This window comes from Pseudophryne corroboree, chromosome 10 (assembly GCF_028390025.1).
Source record: "Pseudophryne corroboree isolate aPseCor3 chromosome 10, aPseCor3.hap2, whole genome shotgun sequence".
In the NCBI taxonomy this organism is placed as follows: Eukaryota; Metazoa; Chordata; class Amphibia; order Anura; family Myobatrachidae; genus Pseudophryne; species Pseudophryne corroboree.
Window position 1 is genome coordinate 191,293,077 of NC_086453.1, and position 26,880 is coordinate 191,319,956.

The following is a 26,880-nucleotide window of genomic DNA, read 5'->3' on the forward strand; positions in this document are numbered from 1 at the left end:
AGCCCGGGAAATTTGTGGAAGCAGCCCTAATGGGGGTGTGGTCTGATGAGGGGGTGGGATCTGTTGAAGTGGCGATTTTCCCCTTTAAAGGGCCTGATTGTACGCAATTGCGGCCTTCCTTGCAGCCTGATTGTACGCAATTGCAGCCTTCCTTGCATCTTTTGCTGTAGACCAGGGACAGATTGGAAACTAATACCCCTTTCACATCGCACAAATAACCCGGTATCGACACGGCATATTGCCGTGTCGAAACGGGTCAGTGTGCGATGTGAAAGCGCCTTTGCCGAATTAGCGGGTCGCCTGACCCGGTAATTCAACCCGGTTAAAAAGAAGGGTTATTACCGGGTTGAATACCGGGTCAGGTGCAGTGTGTATGGGAGCCGTTTCGATGCGACACGGCTCCCATTCACAGCATAGGGAGAGGCGGCGCAGGAGATGAGCTCATCTCCCGGCGCCGCCTCCACCCCCGCCCCTGCTGCTGCTGCGCCCCACGCTGCTATGGCAACCGACCCGGTATATTGCCGGGTCGGAAAGCCAGCAGAGGAGAGCAAATGCCGGATCCCACCCGGTAAGGACACGTTTCTCTTACCGGGTAGGATCCGGCATTTGCGATCTGAAAGCAGCATAAAAGAGGCCCTGCAAAATTTTGTAGAAGTGGCCCTGTGGGCAGCACAAGAAGTATAACATACCGTGTAGCCATGGCAGCATCACTGGATGGCAGAGTTTCTGTACTGCAGAGATGGAATAACAGAATGAATGGGGACAATGCAGTGTACTGAGTGCAGTGGGCTGCCTGTCATGTGGGGGGTGGAGCCACATGACAACACAAAAAACAGGCCCCACAGACCATAGTTGCCTACCCTCCCTCATTCTGCAGGAGACTCCCTGAAATAGTATCAATCTCCCTCACTCCCTGAATGGTCCCTCATTCTCCCTGCAAAAAAGAAATCATAGATACATACATTTAAATGGTATCATCAGTGCCATTTCCCTGTATTGGTTATAAGGCACAATGATCTCTATGGCCACTTACAGTATATGGAACCTCTTGTAAAACACAATACACAAACAAATCCTGCAAAATATAAGAGTCTTTTCTTCAACTAGTAGATCTTACCAATGGTGCCCATACACTTATGAGATAATCGGTGCTATCCTTCGATTTCGACCACATCTGTGAGAGAAATCAAAGGATTGTATGCACATTTTAGGTATCTTGAGACGCGATGCGCGGGCACGACGGTCGAATATTGCGTCTCAAGATATTATATGCTGCACATAATATTTTTCGCATCGCAGTGCGATCGTATGTGGTTTTAAACCCACATGAGATATATCGCACTGCGATGGGCACCCGCCAGGAGCGGCCAGAGGCCGCTCCCACTCGGCGGTGACGTGCCCATCACGTGATTACCATGCAATCTATCTCATGATCGCATGGTAACCACTTTGGCAGTTCAGGTGCGATTTGATAGCACCTGAACTGCCGGTGCGATGCACCGCGATGTCTCGTGGCAGGGCATCGCAAAAGTGTATGGCCATTGGCCAGCATAACATTGGGGCTCATTTACATTTGGATTTAAGTCATTTTCATGACAAGCCTCTCAGATGTAGCAGTACAGGTCCGCACTGATAGATGTTACTTTCACAATCTCCCTGAAATGCTTTTTCAAAAGTAGGCAAGTATGCCACAGACACGTCGGCCAACTAGGAATCTTCCTGGTTAGACCTATGGCCAATCCGCCCCTGTTAGTATGCACCAGTTAACGCACAACACTAGGGTGATGGCTGTGACCTGGCTATTACTGTATGTACAGTATGTTCTCTCTTTGTTTGCATGGATGCAGTGCAGGGACTAAAGAGTTACACTGTGTAGGGGGTGAGACTGGCTCCTGGCACAGAGAGCCACCACCATTTGTGCCTCCCCAGCCTCTGACCTCACCGCACATCACTGCCTGATAGTGCTATTTTGAATCTGTATTGTGGGCCTAATTCAGACCTGATCGCTCGCTAGCTATTTTTTGCAGCGCTGCGATCAGATAGTCGCCGCCTATAGGGGAGTGTATTTTTGCTTTGCAAGTGTGCGATCGCATGTGCAGCCGAGCACTACTAAAAAATGTTGTGCAGTTTCTGAGTTACCCAGAACTTACTCAGCCGCTGCGATCACTTCAGCCTGTCAGTTCCCGGATTTGACGTCAGACACCCGCCTTGCAAACGCTTGGACACACCTGCGTTTTCCCAAACACTCCTAGAAAACGGTCAGTTGACACCCACAAATGCCCTCATGCTGTCAATCTCCTTGCGATCGGCTGTGGGAATGGATTCTTTGTAAAACCCATCGCACAGCAACGATCCGCTTTGCACCCGTACAACGCGCCTGTGCATTGCGGTGCCTACGCATGCTCAGTTCTGACCTGATCGCAGTTCTGCGAAAAAATCTAGCATGCGATCAGGTCTGAATGACCCCCATTGCTCAGTACACTAACGTATTTTACATAGTATAAACATATTGTTAGTTTTGATATAACAGGAAGGGTGTGTTTATGACAGATTACAATCTATATAATTTAATTTATTGATTCAAATATTAATTTAAAAGATGCATCAAATTATGTTTAATAACGTTATTGAGTGTAAACCAAAACCATATGCAATACAGGACTTGTGATTCCTGTATTATTGGAAAATACACAGTAGCTTTTTCATTCTTGTGGATTAATATTTACATAGAACCTAATCCTGAATCCTTATTTAACTGGGCACAGCGCTGGCAAGGGAACTTCTTATTCATTAACTAAACATTTGTACGGAGGCAATGAGGGCGATTAAGGCCAAGCGTTCTAGCTTTTATGGCTGTGATCCCGGCAGTCAGGTCAGCATCTTCCAGACACCAGATGCTCCCCATATATACAGGTTAATGCTACCTGAAGCCTGCCTGAAAGGCTGGTAGCATTAGGTGGGCTGTAATAGTTACTTAGTTTAAACAGTAAAATAACTGTAAGTGCAAACCTAGCCTAAAGCCATAATACTACGTGATAACAATATATGCGAGTTTAGCGCTAAACTCGCACATTTTGGCCATCTCATAAATGTAATGGTGTGTGGGAACATGCAAACTCGCATATTTCCTGCAATCCCAAAACTCGCAATGGCAAAACTCGCATCCAGATGTTTTATTATTGCAAACATACAACTCGGGCACCGTAATAGGATGCGAGTTTACAACTCGCACCTAAAACATTACCAAAATCTGTTCTAAAAATAGACCAGGTTCTGGTTGGCGAGTTTGACAGAAGCATGCATAGATCAGTGAGATCCGTGCATGCTTTTTTTCTGTAAAAGTGTTTAAATGGTTAAAAAAAAGTAAGGAAAAAAAAAAAGGACGTTAAAGTTCCTACCCCCCAAAAAAGCATAACCAGCCCCGGACTCTTTGAGCTGTTTGCTAAAATACAGGGAAAAATTGTGTAGTGGGCCTCTGTATTTTCACAACCAGCACTGGGCTCTTGGACCAGTCCTGGTTCCAAAAATACAGGGGAAAAAGGACATATGGGTCCAATGTATTTTTGAAAACAACACTGGGCTCCACTTGACAAAGGGGATAATGGGCCTAATTCAGAGTTGATCGCAGCACCACATTTTTTAGCAGTTGGGCAAAACCATGTGCACTGCAGGGGGAGGGGGGGGGCAGATATAACATGTGCAGGGTGGGGTGTTTTCAAATTCAGATTTTGTGAAATCTAAATTGCAGTGTAAAAATAAAGCAGCCAGTATTTACCCTGCACAGGAACAAAATAACTCACCCAAATCTAGCCCTCTCTGCAAATGTTATATCTGCCCCACCTGCAGTGCACATGGGGGGTCATTCCGACCCGATCGCTCGCTGCAGTTTGTCACAGCGCAGCGATCGGGTCGGAACTGCGCATGCACCGGCGCCGCAGTGCGCCGGCATATGGCAGTCATCGGTGGCTAGCGATCGCCTCTAAGACAGGCGGTCGCTGGGCGGGAGGGTGCTTAACGGCGGCATTAAGCCATTGGGGGGGCGGGCCGCGGCGGCTGCGTGACGCGTCACGCAGCTGCTGCGGCTAGCGGGAGCGACAAGTAATTTCCGGCCAGACGCAGGAGCTGTGCTGGCCGGGAGTTACTCCTCAAATACAAAGGCATCGCCGCTGTGCGATGCTTTTGTATTTGTGCGGGGGGGGGGGGGGGGGGCACTGACATGCAGGGCGGACTAGCCCTGTGCTGGGCGACCCCCCGCATGTCTGAGTTTACGATCGTAGCTGTGCTAAACTACGATCAACTCGGAATGACCCCCATGGTTTTGCACAACTGCTAACAAATTTGCTGCTGCGATCAACTCTGAATTACCCCCAATGTAACAGCCAGGTCCCTGCAGTTGTGGCATTACCTCCCCCCCCCCCCCCCCAGCTAGTCAGCCCTGGCCAGGGTTCCCTGGGGGAGTGGAGACCTCCCCAATAAAGTGTAAAAAGAAGAAGAAATATTGTCTTTTGCTGTGGAACTACAGGTCCTAGCAAGCCTCCCCAGCATGATGGTACCACAGCAAAAGAAATATGCGCTGTGCAGACTGGCAACCCCAGAAATTTTGCAGGCATACCACTGCTCCCCCTCCCTCCTCCTTGCACTCCATTCTGCCGGTGGGCGTTTGCAGAATGACACGATCGCGTCATGACATCATGACATGATTGCGTTATTCTGCAAACGCCCACCGGCAGAACAGAGGACAAGAGAGGAGGGGGAAAGGATATCAGTGCGGGTGGGCTAGTGCCCGCCGGAACATGCTGCCCGGGGGATGGCTATCGGGGCTTCATAGGAAGGGGACGAAGCTTCATTGGAGGGGCCAGGCTTCATGTCCTGACCCCCAGTTTCTCTGACGTCCTAGTGGATGCTGGGTACTCCGTAAGGACCATGGGGAATAGACGGGCTCCGCAGGAGACTGGGCACTCTTAAAAGAAAGATTAGGTACTATATCTGGTGTGCATTGGCTCCTCCCTCTATGCCCCTCCTCCAGACCTCAGTTAGAATCTGTGCCCGGCCAGAGCTGGATGCACCTAGTGGGCTCTCCTGAGCTTACTAGAAAAGAAAGTATTTGTTAGGTTTTTTATTTTCAGTGAGATCTGCTGGCAACAGACTCACTGCTACGAGGGACTGAGGGGAGAGAAGCAAACCTACCTGCTTGCAGCTAGCTTGTGCTTCTAAGGCTACTGGACACCATTAGCTCCAGAGGGATCGAACACAGGGCCCGACCTCGATCGTCCGTTCCCGAAGCCGCGCCGCCGTCCCCCTTGCAGAGCCAGAAGACGGAAGAACCAGGAGAAAATCGGCGGCTGAAGACTCCGGTCTTCAATAAGGTTGTGCACAGCACTGCAGCTGTGCGCCATTGCTCCCACAGCACACCACACGCTCCGGTCACTGGTGGGTGCAGGGCGCTGGGGGGGCGCCCTGGGCTGCAATAAGTATACCTTTTGGCAAATGTGCACATAATACAGTTATAAACTGTATATGTGCCTAATCCCCCGCCATTAACATTATTAAAAAACCATGAGAAGCCCGCCGCGGAGGGGGCGGGGCTATCTCCCTCAGCACACCGGCGCCATTTTCTCTTCACAGCTCCGCTGGAAGGACGCTCCCCTGGCTCTCCCCTGCAGTATACACTACAAGAAGGGTAAAAAAGAGAGGTGGGGCACATAAATTTAGGCGCAAAAGGTGATATAAGCAGCTATTGGGGGAAAATTCACTTTGTGTTAGTGTAAATCCCTCTGTTATATAGCGCTCTGGTGTGTGCTGGCATACTCTCTCTCTGTCTCCCCAAAGGACTTTGTGGGTTCCTGTCCTCAGTCAGAGCATTCCCTGTGTGTGTGCGGTGTGTCGGTACGGCTGTGTCGACATGTTTGATGAGCACGCTTACTTGGAGGCGGAGCAAGAGCCGATAAGTGTGATGTCGCCCCCGGCGGGGCCGACACCAGAGTGGATGGATATGTGGAAGGTATTAACCGACAGTGTCAACTCCTTGCATAAAAGGTTCGATGACGTAACAGCTTTGGGACAGCCGGCATCTCAGCCCGCGCCTGCCCAGGCGTCTCAGAGGCCATCAGGGGCTCAAAAACGCCCGCTACCTCAGATGGCAGACACAGATGTCGACACGGAGTCTGACTCCAGTGTAGACGAGGATGAGACAAATGTACAGTCCACAAGGGCCATCCGATGCATGATTACGGCAATGAAAAATGTGTTGCACATTTCTGACATTAACCCGGTTACCACTAAAAAGGGTATTATGTTTGGGGAGAAAAAGCAGCCAGTGACTTTTCCCCCATCTGATGAGTTAAATGAATTGTGTGAAGAAGCGTGGGGTTCCCCAGATAAGAAATTAGTGATTTCCAAGAGGTTACTAATGGCGTACCCTTTCCCGCCAACGGACAGGTTACGTTGGGAAACTTCCCCTAGGGTGGACAAGGCGCTCACACGCTTAACAAAAAAGGTGGCACTGCCGTCTCAGGATACGGCCGCCTTAAAGGAGCCTGCAGATAGAAAGCAGGAGGCTATCCTGAAGTCTGTGTATACACACTCAGGTACTATACTGAGACCTGCAATTGCTTCAGCATGGATGTGTAGTGCTGCAGCTGCTTGGTCTGATACCCTGTCAGATAACATTGATTCGCTTGACAGGGATACTATTTTGCTAACCATAGAGCATATTAAAGACGTCGTCTTATATATGAGGGATGCACAGAGGGACATTTGCCGGCTGGCATCTAGAATTAATGCAATGTCCATTTCTGCCAGGAGAGTATTATGGACTCGGCAGTGGACAGGTGATGCTGATTCTAAAAGGCACATGAAGGTTTTGCCTTATAAGGGTGAGGAATTGTTTGGGGACGGTCTCTCGGACCTTGTATCCACAGCAACAGCTGGGAAGTCGACTTTTTTACCTCAGGTTCCCTCACAGCCTAAGAAAGCACCGTATTATCAAGTACAGTCCTTTCGGCCTCAGAAGGCCAAGCGGGTCAGAGGCGCGTCCTTTCTGCCCAGAGGCAGGGGTAGAGGGAAAAAGCTGCACCAGACAGCCAGTTCCCAGGAACAAAAATCCTCCCCTGCTTCCACTAAGTCCACCGCATGACGCTGGGGCTCCACAGATGGAGCCAGGTGCGGTGGGGGCGCGTCTCCGGAACTTCAGCGACCAGTGGGTTCGCTCACAGGTGGATCTCTGGGTTCTACAAGTGGTATCTCAGGGATACAAGCTGGAGTTCGAGGCGTCTCCCCCTCGCCGTTACCTCAAATCAGCCTTGCCAGCTGCTTCCAAGGAAAGGGAGGTAGTACTGGCGGCAATTCACAAGCTGTACCTTCAGCAGGTGATAATTAAAGTTCCCCTCCTTCAACAGGGACGGGGTTACTATTCCACAATGTTTGTGGTACCGAAACCAGACGGTTCGGTGAGACCCATTCTAAATTTGAAATCCTTGAACACTTATATAAGGAAGTTCAAGTTCAAAATGGAATCGCTCAGGACGGTTATTGCAAGCCTGGAAGAGGGGGATTTTATGGTGTCACTAGACATCAAGGATGCTTACCTACATGTCCCCATTTACCCACCTCACCAGGAGTACCTCAGGTTTGTGGTACAGGACTGTCATTACCAAATCCAGACGTTGCCGTTTGGTCTGTCCACGGCACCGAGGGTATTTACCAAGGTAATGGCCGAAATGATGATACTCCTTCGAAAGAAGGGAGTTATAATTATCCCGTACTTGGACGATCTCCTTATAAAGGCAAGGTCCAAGGAGCAGTTGTTAGTCGGAGTAGCACTATCTCAGGAAGTGCTACAACAGCACGGCTGGATTCTGAATATCCCAAAGTCGCAGCTGATTCCTACGACGCGTCTGCTGTTCTTGGGCATGATTCTGGACACAGAACAGAAGAAGGTGTTTCTCCCGGAGGAGAAGGCCCAGGAATTGTCATCTCTGGTCAGGGACCTCCTGAAACCAAAACAGGTGTCGGTGCATCACTGCACGCGAGTCCTGGGAAAGATGGTAGCTTCTTACGAAGCAATTCCCTTCGGCAGGTTCCATGCAAGGATCTTTCAGTGGGATCTGTTAGACAAGTGGTCCGGATCGCATCTTCAGATGCATCGGTTGATCACCCTGTCCCCGAGGGCCAGGGTGTCTCTGCTGTGGTGGCTGCAGAGTGCTCATCTTCTCGAGGGCCGCAGATTCGGCATTCAGGACTGGGTCCTGGTGACCACGGATGCAAGCCTCCGAGGTTGGGGGGCAGTCACTCAGGGAAGAAACTTCCAAGGACAGTGGTCGAGTCAGGAGACTTCCCTACACATAAATATCCTGGAACTAAGGGCCATTTACAATGCCCTGAGTCAAGCAGAACCCCTGCTTCAAAACCAACCGGTGCTGATTCAGTCAGACAACATCACGGCGGTCACCCATGTAAACCGACAGGGCGGCACAAGAAGCAGGATAGCGATGGCAGAAGCCACAAGGATTCTTCGATGGGTGGAGAATCACGTGCTAGCACTGTCAGCGGTGTTCATTCCGGGAGAGGACAACTGGGAAGCAGACTTCCTCAGCAGGCACGACCTCCACCCGGGAGAGTGGGGACTTCATCCAGAAGTCTTCAAGCTGATTGTAAATCGTTGGGAAAGGCCACAGGTGGACATGATGGCGTCCCGCCTCAACAAAAAGCTAAAAAGATATTGCGCCAGGTCAAGGGACCCTCAGGCGATAGCTGTGGACGCTCTAGTGACACCGTGGGTGTACCAGTCGGTTTATGTGTTCCCTCCTCTTCCTCTCATACCAAAGGTACTGAGGATAATAAGAAAGAGAGGAGTAAGAACTATACTCATCGTTCCGGATTGGCCAAGAAGAACTTGGTACCCGGAACTACAAGAAATGATATGGGCCTAAAATTGGGATCCATTAAAGTCCAGATTTCGGGCCTTTCTATTTTCTTTCAAAAAGAACTGGCTTCATTGCCTGAAGTTCAGACGTTTGTTAAGGGAGTGCTGCATATTCAGCCCCCTTTTGTGCCTCCAGTGGCACCTTGGGATCTCAACGTTGTGTTGGATTTCCTAAAATCACATTGGTTTGAGCCACTTCAGACCGTGGAGTTGAAGTATCTCACGTGGAAGGTAGTCATGCTGTTGGCCTTGGCCTCAGCTAGGCGTGTGTCAGAATTGGCGGCTTTGTCCTGTAAAAGCCCATATCTGATTTTCCATATGGACAGGGCAGAATTGAGGACTCGTCCCCAATTTCTCCCAAAGGTAGTATCAGCGTTTCATTTGAACCAACCTATTGTGGTGCCTGCGGCTACTCGGGACTTGGAGGATTCCAAGTTGCTGGACGTAGTCCGGGCCCTGAAAATCTATGTTTCCAGGACGGCTAGAGTCAGAAAAACTGACTCGCTGTTTATCCTGCATGCACCCAACAAGCTGGGTGCTCCTGCTTCAAAGCAGACTATTGCTCGCTGGATCTGTAGCACGATTCAACTTGCACATTCTGCGGCTGGACTGCCGCATCCTAAATCAGTAAAAGCCCATTCCACGAGGAAGGTGGGCTCTTCTTGGGCGGCTGCCCGAGGGGTCTCGGCTTTACAACTTTGCCGAGCTGCTACTTGGTCGGGATCAAACACTTTTGCAAAATTCTACAAGTTTGATACCCTGGCTGAGGAGGACCTTGAGTTTGCTCATTCGGTGCTGCAGAGTCATCCGCACTCTCCCGACCGTTTGGGAGCTTTGGTATAATCCCCATGGTCCTTACGGAGTACCCAGCATCCACTAGGACGTCAGAGAAAATAAGAATTTACTCACCGGTAATTCTATTTCTCGTAGTCCGTAGTGGATGCTGGGAGCCCGTCCCAAGTGCGGACTTTCTGCAATACATGTATATAGTTATTGCTTAACTATAGGGTTATTGTTATGAGCCATCTGTTGAATGAGGCTCAGTTGTTGTTCATACTGTTAACTGGGTATAGTTATTACAAGTTGTACGGTGTGATTGGTGTGGCTGGTATGAGTCTTACCCTGGATTCCAAATCCTTTCCTAGTAATGTCAGCTCTTCCGGGCACAGTTTCCCTAACTGAGGTCTGGAGGAGGGGCATAGAGGGAGGAGCCAGTGCACACCAGATATAGTACCTAATCTTTCTTTTAAGAGTGCCCAGTCTCCTGCGGAGCCCGTCTATTCCCCATGGTCCTTACGGAGTACCCAGCATCCACTACGGACTACGAGAAATAGAATTACCGGTGAGTAAATTCTTATTTTTTCGTCACTTGGTGGGTTCGGGAGGTGTGGCTGCCTCTCGGGGAGTGCCGTGCCTGCAGTGCCGTCATAATGTAACAGTGCAGCACTCTGCTCCTGTCACTGAGCAGGAGCCGGCATTTTGGTGTGTCCCCGTACTTCGTGGGTTTCCTCCGGGTTCTCCGGTTTCCTCCCACAATCCAAAAATATACTGGTAGGTCAATTGGATTCCACCACAAATTAACCCTAGTATAAATGTGTGCTTGTGTACATGTGGTAGGGAATATAGATTGTAAGCTCTGTTGGGGCAGGGACCGATGTGAATGGCCAAAATATTCTCTGTAAAGCGCTACGGAATATGTGTGCGCTATATAAATAACTGGTAATAAATAAATCCAGAATGTAACGCCACAATGTATCCGTATAAATCCGTTCACACACTGTGGTTCATTGCTGTGGAGCGAACAGGTCAGAAATGCGCATGCGCAGCGCCCGCAATGCGCACGCGTGTCGTTGCCCAGCATCAGCTGTAGCCGGGCAACGACCAGAAGATTGACAGCGATCGCAAGAAGATTGACAGCGGGAAGGCGTTCCGGGGCGGATACTCAACGTTTTCCGGGCGTGGAGATCTGAACGCAGGCGTGTCCTGGCTTTTGGGGGGCGGTTGTCTGATATCAATTCCGGGACCTTCATCGCTGGATACATCGCACAGGGTAAGTAACTGCAGGGCTAGTCTTGTTCTGCACAAAACTTTGTTAGCATAGCAGGGCTGCACAAGTGATCGCAGCCCTGCTATGCTAAAATACACTCCCCCATAGGTGGCGTCTAGTTGATTACACGAGCAGCAAAAAGTTGCTACGTACGCTCAACTCAGAATGACCCCCAATATCTCCTTATACTGTGAATGTGCTAATACCCTGTAATACCCTAACCTGGGCACAGGGTGGTGCATAACCTCAGCTGTCACCCAGATATACTTTTAACTTTAAGCATGTACTGAGGGGGTAATTCCAAGTTGATCGCAGCAGGATTTTTGTTAGCAATTGGGCAAAACCATGGCCCTCATTCCGAGTTGTTCGCTCGCAAGCTGCTTTTAGCAGCTTTGCACACGCTAAGCCGCCGCCTACTGGGAGTGAATCTTAGCTAATCAAAATTGCGACCGAAAGATTCGCAATATTGCGAAAAGACTTCTCTGTGCAGTTTCTGAGTAGCTCGAGACTTACTCTTCCAGTGCGATCAGTTCAGTGCTTGTCGTTCCTGGTTTGACGTCACAAACACACCCAGCGTTCGCCCAGACACTCCTCCGTTTCTCCAGCCACTCCCGCGTTTTTCACAGAAACGGTAGCGTTTTTTCACACACTCCCATAAAACGGCCAGTTTCCGCCCAGAATCACCCACTTCCTGTCAATCTCATTACGATCACCAGAACGAAGAAAAAAACTCGTAATGCCATGAGTAAAATTCCTAACTGCATAGCAAATTTACTTGGCGCAGTCGCACTGCGGACATTGCGCATGCGCATTAGCGACTAATCGATCCGTTGCGAGAAAAAAATAACGAGCGAACAACTCGGAATGACCCCCCATGTGCAGTGCAGGGGAGGCAGATATAACGTGCAGAGAGAGTTAGATTTGGGTGGGGTGTGTTCAATCTGCAATCTAATTTGCAGTGTAAAAATAAAGCAGCCAGTATTTACCCTGCACAGAAATAAAATAACCCACCCAAATCTAACTCTTTCTGCACATGTTATATCTGTCTCCCCTGCAGTGCACATGGTTTTGCCCAATTGCTATCAAAAATCCTGCTGCGATCAACTTGGAATTACCCCCTGAGTTCGGAGCTACTCTAAGTAGCGAAGAAGTCCCTTTAAATCTTTTGAAGTGTGAACACCCTACAAATTGCAGTCTCAAAATATAGCAGATAAAGCTAGCAATTGAAAGTCAATAGCAAAATAGAAATATATAACACAGTCTGTAGGGCAGGGTAGCATAAGTCAGCACAGTTCGTACATGCAGAGTCGCGACAGCAGTTATACAGTATAGGGCAGAAGTTCAGTCACTTCTCCTGAGAAAATGAGCATGCAACTACCTGACACACATCACAGTTTATTCATACCTCCCAACTTTGATCTCAGCGGTGGAGGGACGACAGCGCACGCCCGTTTTTAGGGGGTGTGGCCTAATGACAAGGGGGCATGGCTTCACGGCAAGTGCCGCGATCGCAGGCCACGCCCCGTTTTCGTCATTATGGGGGCATGAACAGCGCTGTGAGAGCTGCTGGTCATGCCCCCTGCCCCTCTCTGCCGTGAATAGACGCTGTGCACACAGCATCTATTCACCGCTGCTCTCCTCAGAGCAGCGAGTGACAGGGAGGGATCTCCCAACTACCCCCCCATCCGCGGGACACTGCGACCCGCGGGTGGGACAGCGGGACAGACCGTGAAAAACGGGACTGTCCCGCCAAAATCGGGACAGTTGGGAGGTATGGTTTATTTCAGAGTATTTGCCCAATGCAGAGATACATGAGTAAGCTCGTAGCAAAAAAATTGCCTCAAGGTAGTACCATGCATAGTCTTATGACAAAAAGCAGAGGCAGAGGATGAAGCAGAGTTGCGTGGTATTGGAGGGCGCAATATAATTCCTGTGTTACGCTGTCGTTCACCACCTGACAGGGCAATTGTTGTAAATCTGAATAAAACTTCCCCTGTTTTTTATCACTGAGGCAGTTTAGAGTTCCTTTTGCTACCTGGCGCCTGCCTTTCCTGAGGTAAATTATATCCAAAAAAGGTCAGACTGGTCATTAAGTAGACTCTCCTGTTGAGAGGTACAATATTTGATACTGTCCAGTACTCTTAATAGCTGTGTCCAGTGCCGTTTCTTGCGGCGGGCGAGCCGTGCAACCGCACGGGGCGCCCGCCGCGGCACTTCTTCAGCACTTTGAATCCCCCCTCCCCTCTCCTCCTGAGTGCCCAGCAATCACGTCATTCCTCGAAACCCCGCCCCCCGAGCTGGGCACTCGGGAGGAGGGAGAAGGGGGAGCCGGCGGCCCAGTGATCGCAAAAATGCGCTATAGCAGAGAGGGACTCAATTTTGAAATAATAGCGGGTCCTGCCGGACGCGCTCTAACTCACCAACCAATCACCGCCGGCAGCGTCCCCAGTCTTCACAACCAATCACTGCCCGCAGCGTCTCCCATCTCCTCATTCAATCGCCGCCTGAGATCCGGTCCCTCTGCATCCGCGGCTCTGCCTCCAGCTGGTCACAGTGATCAGGCAGCCCACAGCCCCCCGGCGCTTGAGTGCGTCTCCTGTGCCAGACGCGGCGGCTTCTTCTCTCCCGCTGTGATACACAGTGCAGAGTTCAGCAGATTCTGCATTGGAAACAGCAGCAGCGGCTTTCCCCCTTCTGGCTGTCGCTGAGGAGCTGTGTGCACAGTGAGTTTACTGGTCCCAGCACTGGCTTCAGTTGACCCTGCTCCGTCCCTTCGGGTGATCTATTACCTTGCACTACAGTTGCCTATGGAGTGCCTGCCGCTACTGCTGCTCATCGAGGTGGGACTGCCGAGTCTCACCTAAGAGGCTGCAATACATCTACCAGCAGACTCCTGGCAATAGAAACGCTTGGAGGTACAATATAATCAAAAATAAATAATATTAGTTATTAAATATGTATTAAATATTAACAGTGTACACAGTCAGTCTGCCAGCAACAGGAGTCTATACTTCAGCACAGCATATTGTAATATGTAAAATATATATATATATATATATATATATATTTATTACACATACATACATGTACACACTTTAGTTTAGTCCGTAGGGGGCCCCCTTGTCTTCAGTGCCCCGGGCCCCCAGGAGCCTTAATCCGGCTCTGGGTGCACTCCCCAGGTGAGACATTGTAGCAGGCAGTGGTTCCATAATTATCTTGAGAGTGTCCTAATTATTATTTAGGGACATTCTGCATATCAGCAGATTGGGCCCATCACCCAGTGTCTGCCCCAACTCACTCTGTCCTGCCTTCCCCTGTACCCCTGCTCTATCATGGCTCCATCCCCACCGCTCTGTCTGATCCCCCTTTCTCGGGTCCCTTACCCCATTCTCAACAGCTGGCCCTCCTCTTCTAGGTCTGTCCTATATCCATTGCAATGGGAGCAGCTGGGGCGTACGCCCAGGCTTCATCTGTGCACGTATAGAGGAGACGTGACACTGCCACTCAATGCCTCTGTCTCCCACTATCGCTCCCCATTACCCTCTCTATTCCCGTCACCCTTTCCTGTCACCTACTGCCTCTCCGTCTCCTACTATATCTACTTGTCACCCACTGCCTCCCCCTGTCACCCAGTCCCTGGCGTCACCCACTGCCTCTCACTATCACAATCTCCTGTCACCCACTGACTCTCCATCTCCCACTATCTCTCCTTGTCACCCACTGCCTCACCCTCTGCATCACTATCTCCCCATCACCCTTTCTCCTGTCACCCTCTGCCTTCCCAAGCCATCAGTCATCACCCTCTCCCTCTGGTTTTCTATTGCCAGCTACTGCAGCAATAGAAAACTACCTACCTTTCACCGTGATTGACTAGTATAATTACAAAGCACTGTACTTTCAACCCCCCCCCCAATCTTACCTCCAGCATTACCTCAGTACTGTCTGCCCCTAACCCACTCCTTGCCCTCAGTACTGCCCCAACTGCAGCATGCCCTTATTTCCCTCTACCCAAACTGCTACCCACTCACAGCACTTCTCAAACTGTTGCCTGCCCCAGTTGTGCCCCAACTGCTGCCTGCCTTACCCCCTCCCTACCCCCAGCACTGCCTGCCCTTAAGCCCCTGTACCCACCAACCTGCCCCAAGTGTTCCCTGCCTCAATCCCCAGGTCTACCCCAACTGCTGCCTGCCCCAGCATTGCTTATAAAGTATAAATTGTGATGGGACCCAGAAACCGTGGAGTAGGACCCCGATTTTTTAAAGCGAGGGGTCCCTGGGACCCACAATTTTTTTCGCTCAGCGCGATCACTGAGCCGCGCAGACGAGGGAGAGGCGGCTGAAGAGCGGGAAGAACCGCTTCAAATGTAAGTCAGCCCCTCTCTCTCCCTCCCAACCACCACCTGCCGTACTGTGTAAATTGGGGACACCTGTCTGCCGTAATATGTGAAATTGGGACTCTTGCCTGCCGTACTGTGTAAAATGGGGACACTTGCCTGCCGTACTGTGTAAAATGGGGTCGCGTGCCTGCTGTAATGTGTAAAATAAGGTTTTTTTTTTTTTATATCCTGTGGTGGCCGTGATGATGAGATCAGATGAGGCCACGCCCATCTTAACAATACCACGCCCATTCTAACGAGACCACGCCCCCTTGCCGCATGCTTTTCCTCTTTATATCTATGGGGGGGGGGGCGCATTTTTTCTTATGTGAACTGGGGGGGGGCGCGCATTTTTAAATCTTGCACTGGGAGCCAAATTGGCTAGAAACAGCCCTGGCTGTGTCTGCCAAGTAAAAGGAAGAGCGTCTCTCTCTCTCTCATCTGCAGCGGTGCAAGTGTGCGGGTATGGGTGGCGTACCCTTAAGAATTTAGCTGTGGGTGCGCCATACCCACGCCGATGGGCCGCCACTCTGTCCCTCCCTCTGCTGCTCACCGCCGCTGATGTGAGGGGAGGAGAGCGCAGCCTGCGCCTCTCCTGCCCTCAGTGTCTTTGTTCAATTAAGCACCGCCCGTGAGCTAATCAGAGCTGCCGGACCGCAAGCTTTGATTGGCTCACGGATCCGCGCTGAATTGAACTAAGACTGCGCTCTCCTCCCCTCACACACACACACACACACACACAGGATAGCAGCAGCGATGAGCAGCACGGGGATGAGGGGGGGAGGGGGGTGCATGTATACCTGGCACTGGGAGCATATATGGCACTGGGGGCATATCTGGCACTGGGAGGGACATGTGTATCTGGCACTGGGGGTATATCTGGCACTGGGGGGGGGGGATGTATACCTGGCACTGGGATCATATCTGGCACTGGGGGCATATCTGGCACTGCGGGGACATGTGTATTTGACACTGGGGGCATATCTGGCACTGCGGGGACAAGTGTATATGACACTGAGGGCAAATCTGGCACTGGGGGGACATGTGTATCTGGCACTGGGGGCATTTCTGTATCTGGCACTGGGGGCATTTCTGTATCTGGCACTGGGGGCATATCTGGCACTGTGGGGGCATATCTGTATCTGGCACTGGGCGGCAATGTATATCTGACACTGTGGGGGCATTTGTGTATCTGGCACTGAGACAATGTATATCTGGCACTCTGGGGGCATTTATGTATCTGACACTGTGGGGCAATGTGTATCTGGCACTGTGGGGCAATGTGTATCTGGCACTGTGAGGCAATGTATATCTGGCACTCTGGGGGCATTTGTGTATCTGGCACAGTGAGGCAATGTGTATCTGGCACTGTGAGACAATGTATATCTGGCACTGGGGGGACATGTGTATCTGGCACTGGGGGGACATGTGTATCTGGCACTGGGGGCATTTCTGTATCTGGCACTGGGGGCATATCTGGCACTGTGGGGGCATTTCTGTATCTAGCACTGGGGGCAATGTATATCTGACACAGTGGGGGCATTTGTGTATCTGGCACTGTGAGGCAATGTATATGTGGCACTCTGGGGGCATTTGTGTATCTGACACTGTGGGGCAATGTGTATCTGGCACTGTGAGGCAATGTATATCTGGCACTCTGGGGGCATTTGTGTATCTGGCACAGTGAGGCAATGTGTATCTGGCACTGTGGGGCAATGTATATCTGGCACTGTGGGGCAACGTGTATCTGGCACTATTGGGGTCATATGTGTATATGCCCCTCCCCACATATGTGTATCACCCCCCCATTTTCATTGGCCACGCCCCATGTAGCATTTGACCACACACATTTTTTGACGCGCGCACACAGTACCTGTAAGGCATTTTTTCCCACTTGTACCACTGCTCATCTGACCCCTATTCAGCTGTGTATGCGTAGCTGGGTCACTCTGGGTTTCTAACTGAGGGCATTAGCTGGAGTGTCTGTGCGTCAGAGGTAGGTAATTGCTATCAGCAGCCTCACCCACTCCACTTTATCACCTGAGACCTTTCCCGGCAGCTTCTCTCAGTACTGGGCAGGCTGGTGTCACTGCAGCAGCTGGCGGCTCTCACAGCGGTCTCCTCAGCGGCAGCTCCGCTCTCCCCAGTGCATCACCTCAGCACAGCATCACTCTCTGTTGTTACCTCAGAGCACACACACTGGATGGAAACTCCGCCTTCTGCTCTTCCCTCTCTGCACCACCCAATCAGCGGCTTCGATTCCTCCTGCTCTGCAGGTCTGCACCTGGGTCCTAGCGCTCCACAAGTTGCTGTCCTTTGGTTGCTGGCTTTGCCTAGCAACCTAAGCAAGTCGAAGCGGTTAACCCTTTCAGCTGCACTGTGCCAGCTAGTGAGAAGTGAGGGTTCCTTTTAGGGAAAATTTAGGTGTCTCACCCAGGTTGTCTCCAGTATATGGGTGATGGTACCTATATAGCCACATATAATCCAAGTTAATAGGATATCCATGTCAGAGTGTCCCATATGCAGCCGTCGGGAGCATGTAAGACACTAATGGTCCACCAGGGACAATATGTCGACATCAAGAGCATACCTACCATAGGTGTAGGGAGTGCAGCTGCTATGGAAACCAGAGCTGAGAAGTGCCCACCTTCCCTGTTACAGTTACATGTGTTATATACATGTTTTACCATTGGGTGGTACATAGGGGCCCTTACACACTTTTACCTTGGGGCCTATAATATATATCTATTTATTTACTTGGACTTGCTCATTGTAATGTGGTATAAACTGGAGGGCATTACAATGTTGCATAATATGAACTGGGTCACTGCAATGTGGCACAATATAATGTGGAGCCACTATAGTGTGGTATAGTATGAACTGGGTACACTGTAATGTGGCATAACATGAACTGGGCAGAGGCAGAACTACCATTGGTGCAGCAGGTGCATTGCACCTGGGCCCCTGAGGACTAAGGGGCCCACTGCTGCCCAGACCAGCAATGAGTTGTCCACTGCCCCCCACCCCACCCGTGCACACCATTTTGAGCAATGTCAGATGAATGGCCCAGTGCAGAAGGCAGAATGGGCTCCACTGCCTGAGGGACCTACCCCATACCTTAGGTGGGCAGGGCTAAACTTGTGTGTGCTGGATGGATAGAGGAGTCCTGCCACCTACAGTATCGGCGCTGATGATCACAGCCATATACTGCCTCTAATTAACAGACAGCTGTACATTATTTCTGATTCACTGCTCTCTGTGAATTAAAGGTTGCTCACAACTGGTGTAATGGGCACTTTCAGAGTCTGTCTGACCAAGTGCCAAACTGAGGAAAGCGCAAGGGGTGAGGGCCCCTGTCACAGATCCCACAAAGGTATATGCCTCGTGCAGGACATTGTGCTTGTACCCGTCACCCACAGTCTCTCCCTGTCGCCCGTTATCTCTCCCTGTCACACTCTGCTTCCCCCTTCATTCCTCTGTAATCTTCTGTCTTCTCTTGTCACCCTCTGGCTCTCTATGTCAACCTCTGCCTCCACCTGCCTTTCGCTGTCACCCTCTGCCTCTCCCTGACACCCTCTGCCATGTGGCATATTATAAACCTGGGTTGGGTTAGAGGAAGGAGACCCAAATTATATTCTTGCACCTGGGCCCTCCACTCTCAAGTTCCACCACTGGAACTAGGGACACTGTGTTATAATATAAATTGGATGTACTGTGTTGCATAATGTGTACTGGCAGCCCCACAATGTGACATAATGTGAACTGGGGAAATACGATGGTTCTTAAAATAATCTAGGACACTGCTATAAGGCATAACATTAACTAGGCACTACTATGGTTCCGGAAATGAACTAAGTGGGGCATCAAATTAACAACTGCTGCAGAGAGGGTCTCTCTAGAAGCATTGGCACAGGGGTCTCTTCAAAATGTTGCAATGGGGCCCACAAAGTTCTGGATACGCCCTTGGTAAGAGGGTACATATACACATTTAAGAAGACATAAGTAATAGAAGTTTACCTACACATGGATATTGCATCATCCGTATTGAGTAAATACTGTATGTGTGGGGTATGTATGATAACATTATTAATTATATATTTTAACATTATTGTACACTGGACCTGATTCAGTAAGGATTGCAAATTCTGCTAAGTGGGGCACCGCAGAAAATGTGGGCGCATGCGCAGGATGGGCCCTGCGCCTGCATCCTTTTCGTAGTTTTTGCGGTTGGATTGCGTATTGCGGGTGGATTGCGTATTGCGATCCAACCTGAATCAGGCCCACAGTAAGTTGCTAATTTATACATACCGTATATATCTGCATTATGATTATGGGATTCATACTGTACTACCTCAATGACGTAATTATTGTACAGATATTTGTGTGAGAGTTGGATATTATTTAATGTGATAATTATGTCCTACATCCAGACATAATTACCAAGTATTTTTCCTATAGTTACTATGAAGAGCGTTGGCAAGTTAATGAGAGGTATGTCATTGGTAGTGTGAGGAAATAGAGGGAATTTTTAAATAGATTTGACTGGCAGACACAGTGCTCCAGACTGCAGAAAACTGTACACCTCATGCGGCCAGCAGCCTTTATAAAGACCCATTATACCAATGTATTCTACTATTCTCTTGCATTTTCTTGCTGTTATATAAACTAGAAAAAAAGGAACTCAAACTCTCTCTCTCTCTCCCCACTTCCATACGTACCCCATTCCTCTGCTACAGAACAAGACCTGTCCCATCTCCCACGCAGTGCAGTGGAAGCCATTGGAGGGGCAAGACTTGGCATTCTAACATATTGACACTTCATCGCTCTCTATGTGCTGAACATTGATATGGTTAACGTTGATATTATGACCCTGTTGCAATTATGACTGTCGACATATTATACCCAACCCAAAATATCTGGTAATAATAAACCATCATGAGTGTATACTGTATACTTACATCTAGTGACAGAATAAAGGTGTGGCTTGTCATGGTTAGTAGCTAATGTTGGTAAATGGTGCGCTCCGTGCCTGTCTCCTTATGTATGGGATTACATGGGCACATCCTCTAGTGTCTGTCCACTAGTGCCAGTATCTCAGGGAGGCAGAGCTATGATCCAGAGCGCCTCCATCTTAGTGACAGTGTGTCAGCAGAGCGCGCAGTGAAGTGTGTGTGTGTGAGCTGAGAGAGATTTACAGCGTTCCTCCGTGTACCGAACCTCCGGAGCTAATATAGAGCCGGGCAGTGCATCGCTTCTCCTTCACAGCGGGAGTCAGACTGCATGGCCGTGCAGTCCTCTGTCCCTTACCACCGGAGCATATCCTCACAGTCATACTGCAGCCACATCAGGACACTGATAAGTACCGCTACCAATACCTGTGTTACCCTTGATTTTATATCAGACCAATTGTCTACTATTGCTGCATACTCAAGTCACCTGTGTGTATACCAGAATAAACCTGCATTGCTGTTTAACTCATTAGTGTGTGGACTAAAGTCACTGCCAAGCACCGCAATACTCTGCCAACAGGTAATGCCTTTGGAGGTCTATAACTAAGTTGCGTTATCCTATTTATACATAATAGGCTTCAGATACGCAGAGAGAATAGTGTGTTAATAATTATTAATGTAAAAGTTGTAATTTCCATACTGTATAATAACAAATGCCATTAAATACAAATGGCAAATATCCTTTCTTCAGTAGTCCAAATGGATATGTCATGCAAGAAGCTAGTTGCAACTTTGCATAATATAGCCAAGTACTATTAAGCTGGAAGAATCATTTGGCGATCAGTCAAACGGATGTCACTAGACGGGCTCCTCATAGTCATCATCAATGGGTGTGAGTGAACTAGCACCCAAAAGAAATGTGCATCCTATAAGGCAAATCTGGGAATGTGCCCACATTTGTGAAAGTATATAAACATCTCCTTACTGTACTTTGGTTACGCTTGCCTGCCCTGCTTCTTCCTGTCTGCATGCATTGTTGGTGTGCATGCACAGTATGGAAATCCGTATCTTACACAAAACATATGCCATACATCCAACTGTAACTGAGCACCACATATTAATAGTTGGGTGAACTGAACTCTTTTGAAAGTAGCTCAATACCCTGAACACCAAACGTCTGCTATACAGTGAAATAGTTGTGAAGTGCCCTGTACTGTAACTATATGGGGTTAGGTACGATATCCTGGCACTCAGCATGCCAATGGTCAGAATCCCAAAAGCGGAAACTCGATGTTCAAAATACTGGTGGATTCTATTCCTAACCTACCACTCCCGCTGGCTAATAGTAACCGTCCCCCTGGTGCTTAACCCTAAACCTAATCCCTAATGTTGGGATTTTGAGCATCGGTATTCCGCTAACGGGATTCTGACTGTCTCTGCGCTGAGCAGCAGGCAGGGCCAGATTATACAGGGGCAATAGGGGCAGCCATCCTGGGGCCCCAAACATTAGGGGCCCCCACACTGCTGTTTGAATCAGAGGAGTCTTAGTGTAGCAGCTCAGCTGTTCATCAACAGTGACCACCGGTGAGCTCCTCCCCACAACTTTGTTGCCCCTGGGCCCCCACCACCCTTAATCCAGTCCTAGTGCCGGGATATTGACTACATACTACAATATGCAATGCCTTCAAGTTTGCATTATCTTTAACCCCTGTAGCCCATTTTAATAACTTAATGCACATAGCAAAATAGAGTAGTAGGAGTATAAAAGTGTACAGATGATTATGATACATCAGAGAGTGTCACACAATGTCAGAATATGATGTTTCATTTTGCTAGTTAGCACTGTGTAGTATTCTCAGAGCCTGCTCTAGGCACGTTCGACACGTGCGGCCGTGCGGGGCACCACCTTCAATGGGGCGCGTCGAGTTTACACCTCCATATCGTCTCCCAGTTGACCCACTGCAGCTGCTCGTGGTGGTCACCGGTGGATACGAAGTGGGTCTGACACCACTACAGGGGATCTGCTGCCACCGATAGGTGGGATGATCTTGCTGTGTGCTCCGCGCTGCCCGGTCCCCGCTGTGGATGTGTGAGAGGATGGGAGCCCTGTGTTCCTGCATGCTGCCGGCTGGCCCTGCAGTCTCGGTCTATATCCTCTCCCTGCTCCTCCAGCTGCGTGGGCCTAGAGTGTCTGGGCTGCCACTGCTGTAAATGGTAACCATTCCAGCGAGGCTGAGGCTGCAGGCAGTATGCAGAGTATCCATTATCATTGCGCACTTCCTGGTTCTTATCAGCCACTACTAGTGAACACGCCGGCCAGCATGCTTCTGGGATGCCATAGGAAGAGCACTACGGGTGGCGCCGGCAGTGGGCTGATCTGGATGACAAAGCTGTACCTGACCAGAGAAGCTGGCCAGTTCTCTCATACCCCCACCTTCTCCGTCTCCCACCCCAGCCAATCCCGCACAGGAGGACCAGTGGAGCTACTTGGACAGCCTGGAGCCGTGACCAGAGAAAGAGGATCCTAACAGCATCTTTACCAGGTGCGCATTGCACTAGGCACCTTTTCCCCCAGCACGCCCATTGCACTGGAGGCATATTTGTATATGACACTGTGGGGGCATATAATGTGTTTCTCCTTCATCCACTAGGGGCCACTGGAGTGTAGTTACAATGGGGAGATAGTAGGTGGTATTGGTAGCTGGCACTTTAAAAATTCTCACACTGTGGCTAGCTCCTCCCCTACTATCTCCCCTCCAAGCCAGTCTTAGTTAAGTGCCCGAGGTAGCTGGTTCACTTGGGTTTAGCTGAAGAATTTTCTTCTTTTTTCTTTATTATTTTATTTTTCTTACACACACTCACAGACTGGCAGCTCTGCCACTGCCAGTCTGCACCGTGGGAGCTGCCGGCGGGGTCCCATCGCAGCTGCGTGCGGCTAGGGATGGGCCCCGGCTGAGGGAGACACTGAGCTCTCCTGAGTTGGCGGACACCGCTGCGTGCGGCGCGTGTCGCGGCCACTCCATCCAGCAGAAGATTCCGGCAGCATGGCAGCGGTGAGTATCAAAAATGGTCGGACACCGCTGCGTGCGGCTTGTGTCGGGACCACCCCACCACAGAAGATTCCGGCTGGACGCCGCTGCGTGCGGCGTGTGTCGGGGCCGATCCACCAAGAACACAGTGGTGAGTGAAGTATACTTTATTTGTGGTGGCTATGTATGTTTTTAGAGCAATCTGTTTATTGTTGTACAACCCACTCCAGAAGGGCTCTCTGGGGCTGTAATGTACTTTATTGTATCCTTACCTGTCCTCCTCATGGAGAAACAGACAGGATGATTGGGGGAGGCTGAGTATGTGTTTATACAACCCTGACTGAAAAACGGGTGTGTGTCATTCTGATAACCCTCTGCTCCCCCAGCTCCCCGCACCCCCCGCACCCACTCAGCGCGACTCACAGAGCCGGCACAGGGATCCCGCTCGAGCGCAAAGCAATGTTTAAATTTGGCGCCTTGTACGGAGGGGGCGGAGCTAAGTCCCGCTCTGTAGAGCGAGCTCAGCGCTCCCTGCTCCCAGGCGGCGACTCGCGCTCTGTTCAGCGCAACACTCCCCGGCGGCGGCTAGCAGATACAGGGCTCTACTAGCGCTGTATAGCGGGCTCAGCGCTCAGCGCTCCCCGGCGGTGACTCGCAGGCCCAGCGGAGGGTACAGCTCGCTTCCCGCTTAGTTTTGCAATAAGGCGCCATAGCCGGGGGGCGGAGCTAACTCCTGCTCTGTACAGCGGGCTCAGCATTCTCCGCTCCCCGGCCACTGTTATAGTGTAATAGGCATTTATGTGAGTTTAATGCACATGGTGCTGAGGAGAATGTGATATAGTCAGAGTGGTTCAGCACTAATCCAGTTATCCACTATATAGATTTTATCGCATAGCCCAGAGGAGTTTCACTCTGGCGGCCATTTCCTCCCTGCACAGACCTGGCTTCATATTTGCAGTGTCTCCTATAGCCCAGTGGGCTAATCTTGCATACTCAGAGACAAATACAAATAAAGTCCCAGGTATATTAACAGTTAACCCGCTTTACTCAGCGGGCTCCCAGGTCTCCCCGTCGCTAGGCAACAGCTCTGGGATTTGTAACTTTTCGATACTTCAGGCTGCTGAAATATAGATACATTCCTCCTGCAGTAGAGTCCTCTACCCAGCATTTTCCTACTTGCAAATCAGGGAACCTGCTCTATTACAGTAGCTGGGACTCAGCTCAATAATAATTAAAAGGATCTACTGTGCAGTATTTATTTACCTACGGTGTGTGTGTATATATACATATATAGTTATGTTTGTGCATGTATATATATAGATATATATATTTAAGTGCGTGTAGGTATGTATATAGATAAATCCATAAAATACCAGATATAGGGGATAAAAGCCTACGGCCACACCACCCTGAACACGCCCGATCTCGTCTGATCTCGGAAACTAAGCAGGGTCAGGCCCGGTTAGTACTTGGATGGGAGACCGCCTGGGAATACCAGGTGCTGTAGGCTACTTCCGCAATGTTTTCTAATAACAACATCTTGCACATAACATTTTCCCCCATCTTTCTCACAGGCTGGTCACCATTTTGAAAAGCCAGCGGAACCTCAGAGAAACATCTGGTGCACCTTAATTAGCGGTACACTAAATACAGGGCGGGGTGTTGCCTTCCCTTTATTATTCCTTGTTGTCACTAGTTACTAATGCTATTTGTAATTGTGGAATGCGTGTAAGGCATCAGACAAATAGCGCTGCGGCTCAGTACGCTAGTAGCGGGTATCTGAACAGGGGTTTGAATCCAAACAAAACTTTAAGGAGAACTCCTATAGCCTAGGGCTAAGACTCCTGTCCCACAGCGCAGCGTTGCTGGTTCAGGTCTCCGCTGCTCCAGAAAGTTTATTTTAATCGTATCGGTCACTACACATTATAGTGCAGACCTTACGTAGGGCTCTGTTTATTTAACCCACCTTTTCTCCTTTCGTTTGTCTCTCCTGGGATAGTCGAAGAATTCCCTCTTAGGTGTGAAGTATGCGGCGGAGCCATCTGCTTCGCCCTCCACGCACCTGCACACCCCTGTTTGATCAATGATGCAGGTAATGTCACTATTAACCAGACAATAGCTCATCAGGTAAGCCCTTGGACTTTGGTTTCCAAGGTCACAGGATCAAATCACAGCGGGACCAAACACACCTTTCCAAAAAGAAACTTTGCTAACATTCCATGCATTACTGATGTCTGTTTTCTGTGGATCTGAACCAGTGTCTCAGAATATACAGGTACATAATACAGCAGTTCATCTGATACTGCAGGTAAAGGAGGAGGACACGTCAAGTCCATCAGGGTTCCACGCCATTGACGAAAATGACAGCGACTGGTTCAGTTTCGGATGAGCTGGGCAGGCTCCGGTAGGCGGCCGACAGACACCCGAATACACAATATCAGGTATCAAACAGGGTTTGTTTTCCTATCTTTTCCCCGCAGATGGCAGGAGATGGTATCAGAACCTCTCTAGGGTATACACCTCGGTGTATCGCCGGTCCATCAAGCCGCCGTTTTCCTGAGGCAACCTTGCTCAGGGATCCATCGACATATGCGGCAGCATGGTTCTACCGTATCCGGAGCAGGTAGGTTGGGGAACAATTGTCCTCTAGGTTACAGGATGCTTCGCATCAGGATCAATTGATACTTTGATACAGGTCAGAATCACGATTCTGCTTTATGTTCCTTGGAGGTCTCCATGTCTACAGACTCGGACCCTGCATCTTCGCTTGGGCTGTCTTAACCCGACGACCTCTGGGGCTGCGACAGTGACAAGTAAACATGAAATCCTACGGGGCAGATGGTTCTGGGGAAGGAACTTTCTGCAGGATTTCTTGAACCAATGGAGGTAGGTCCACTTTGATTTCTCCTACTACTGCCCCAGCTCCAAGACAGACCTTTACTGGTCTTCCCTTTAGATTGTTTCGTGCCCTTTCAGGTTTTTGACTCCACACGGGTGATATCTTCGTCGCCAGGGGTTCTCAGGGTAAAAAGGCTGAAGCAGAGGTTCAACATCCTCAGTCCAGTCTGATTTTATGTCATCCTATACACCCATTACACCTGCAGGGTCCCAGGGTAGGCGCAGGTCGATGGGAGAAGGCTTGGGCGGTTACAACCGTCTCAGGAGTCCCTCGGCATGGGTCGGCTGATTTACGATGACAAGAGAGTCATACTGCAGGCTGCGCTCCATAGGTTTCTAACCGCAAAGGGTGTTGATCCCTGTTTTACACATATCATTTGAATTAGGACAGTTCTCAGGCCTTTGTTTTCTTTTCACGTTCCGAAGCCAAGTGGCTCGGACAGGCCTATTCTGGCCTTACAATCCTTTTAGTCTGTGATTGCTAGTTTAAACAAGAAAGGGAGTTTTACGTGTCCCTTGTCTTCAGAGATGCCTGTTTACTGATTTCCGTTGGACAGGCTTTTCTCAGATTCCCCCTTAACAGGATTCTCATTTTCACTGTAAGTCCTTTACTCTTCTCTCTTCCGCTCCCACAGAGTTTAGGAAGATAACAGAATAAC

General features: G+C 49.8%; 1 long non-coding RNA gene and 1 other non-coding gene across 2 annotated transcripts in view; both read left to right on the forward strand.

Moving 5' to 3' along the window:
* The window catches only part of LOC134965410 (uncharacterized), a 25,110-nt gene extending 4,287 nt beyond the window's left edge, over positions 1-20,823 (forward strand). Inside the window, exon 2 of the long non-coding RNA XR_010188346.1 lies at positions 20,082-20,823. This is a non-coding gene — a long non-coding RNA (uncharacterized LOC134965410). The remainder of the gene's footprint in view (positions 1-20,081) is intronic.
* Positions 20,824-24,714: 3,891 nt separating this feature from the next.
* Positions 24,715-24,833, forward strand: LOC134967857 (5S ribosomal RNA). Its single transcript, XR_010189206.1, has one exon. It is a non-coding gene; the product is annotated as a 5S ribosomal RNA (ribosomal RNA).
* Positions 24,834-26,880: the final 2,047 nt, after the last annotated feature.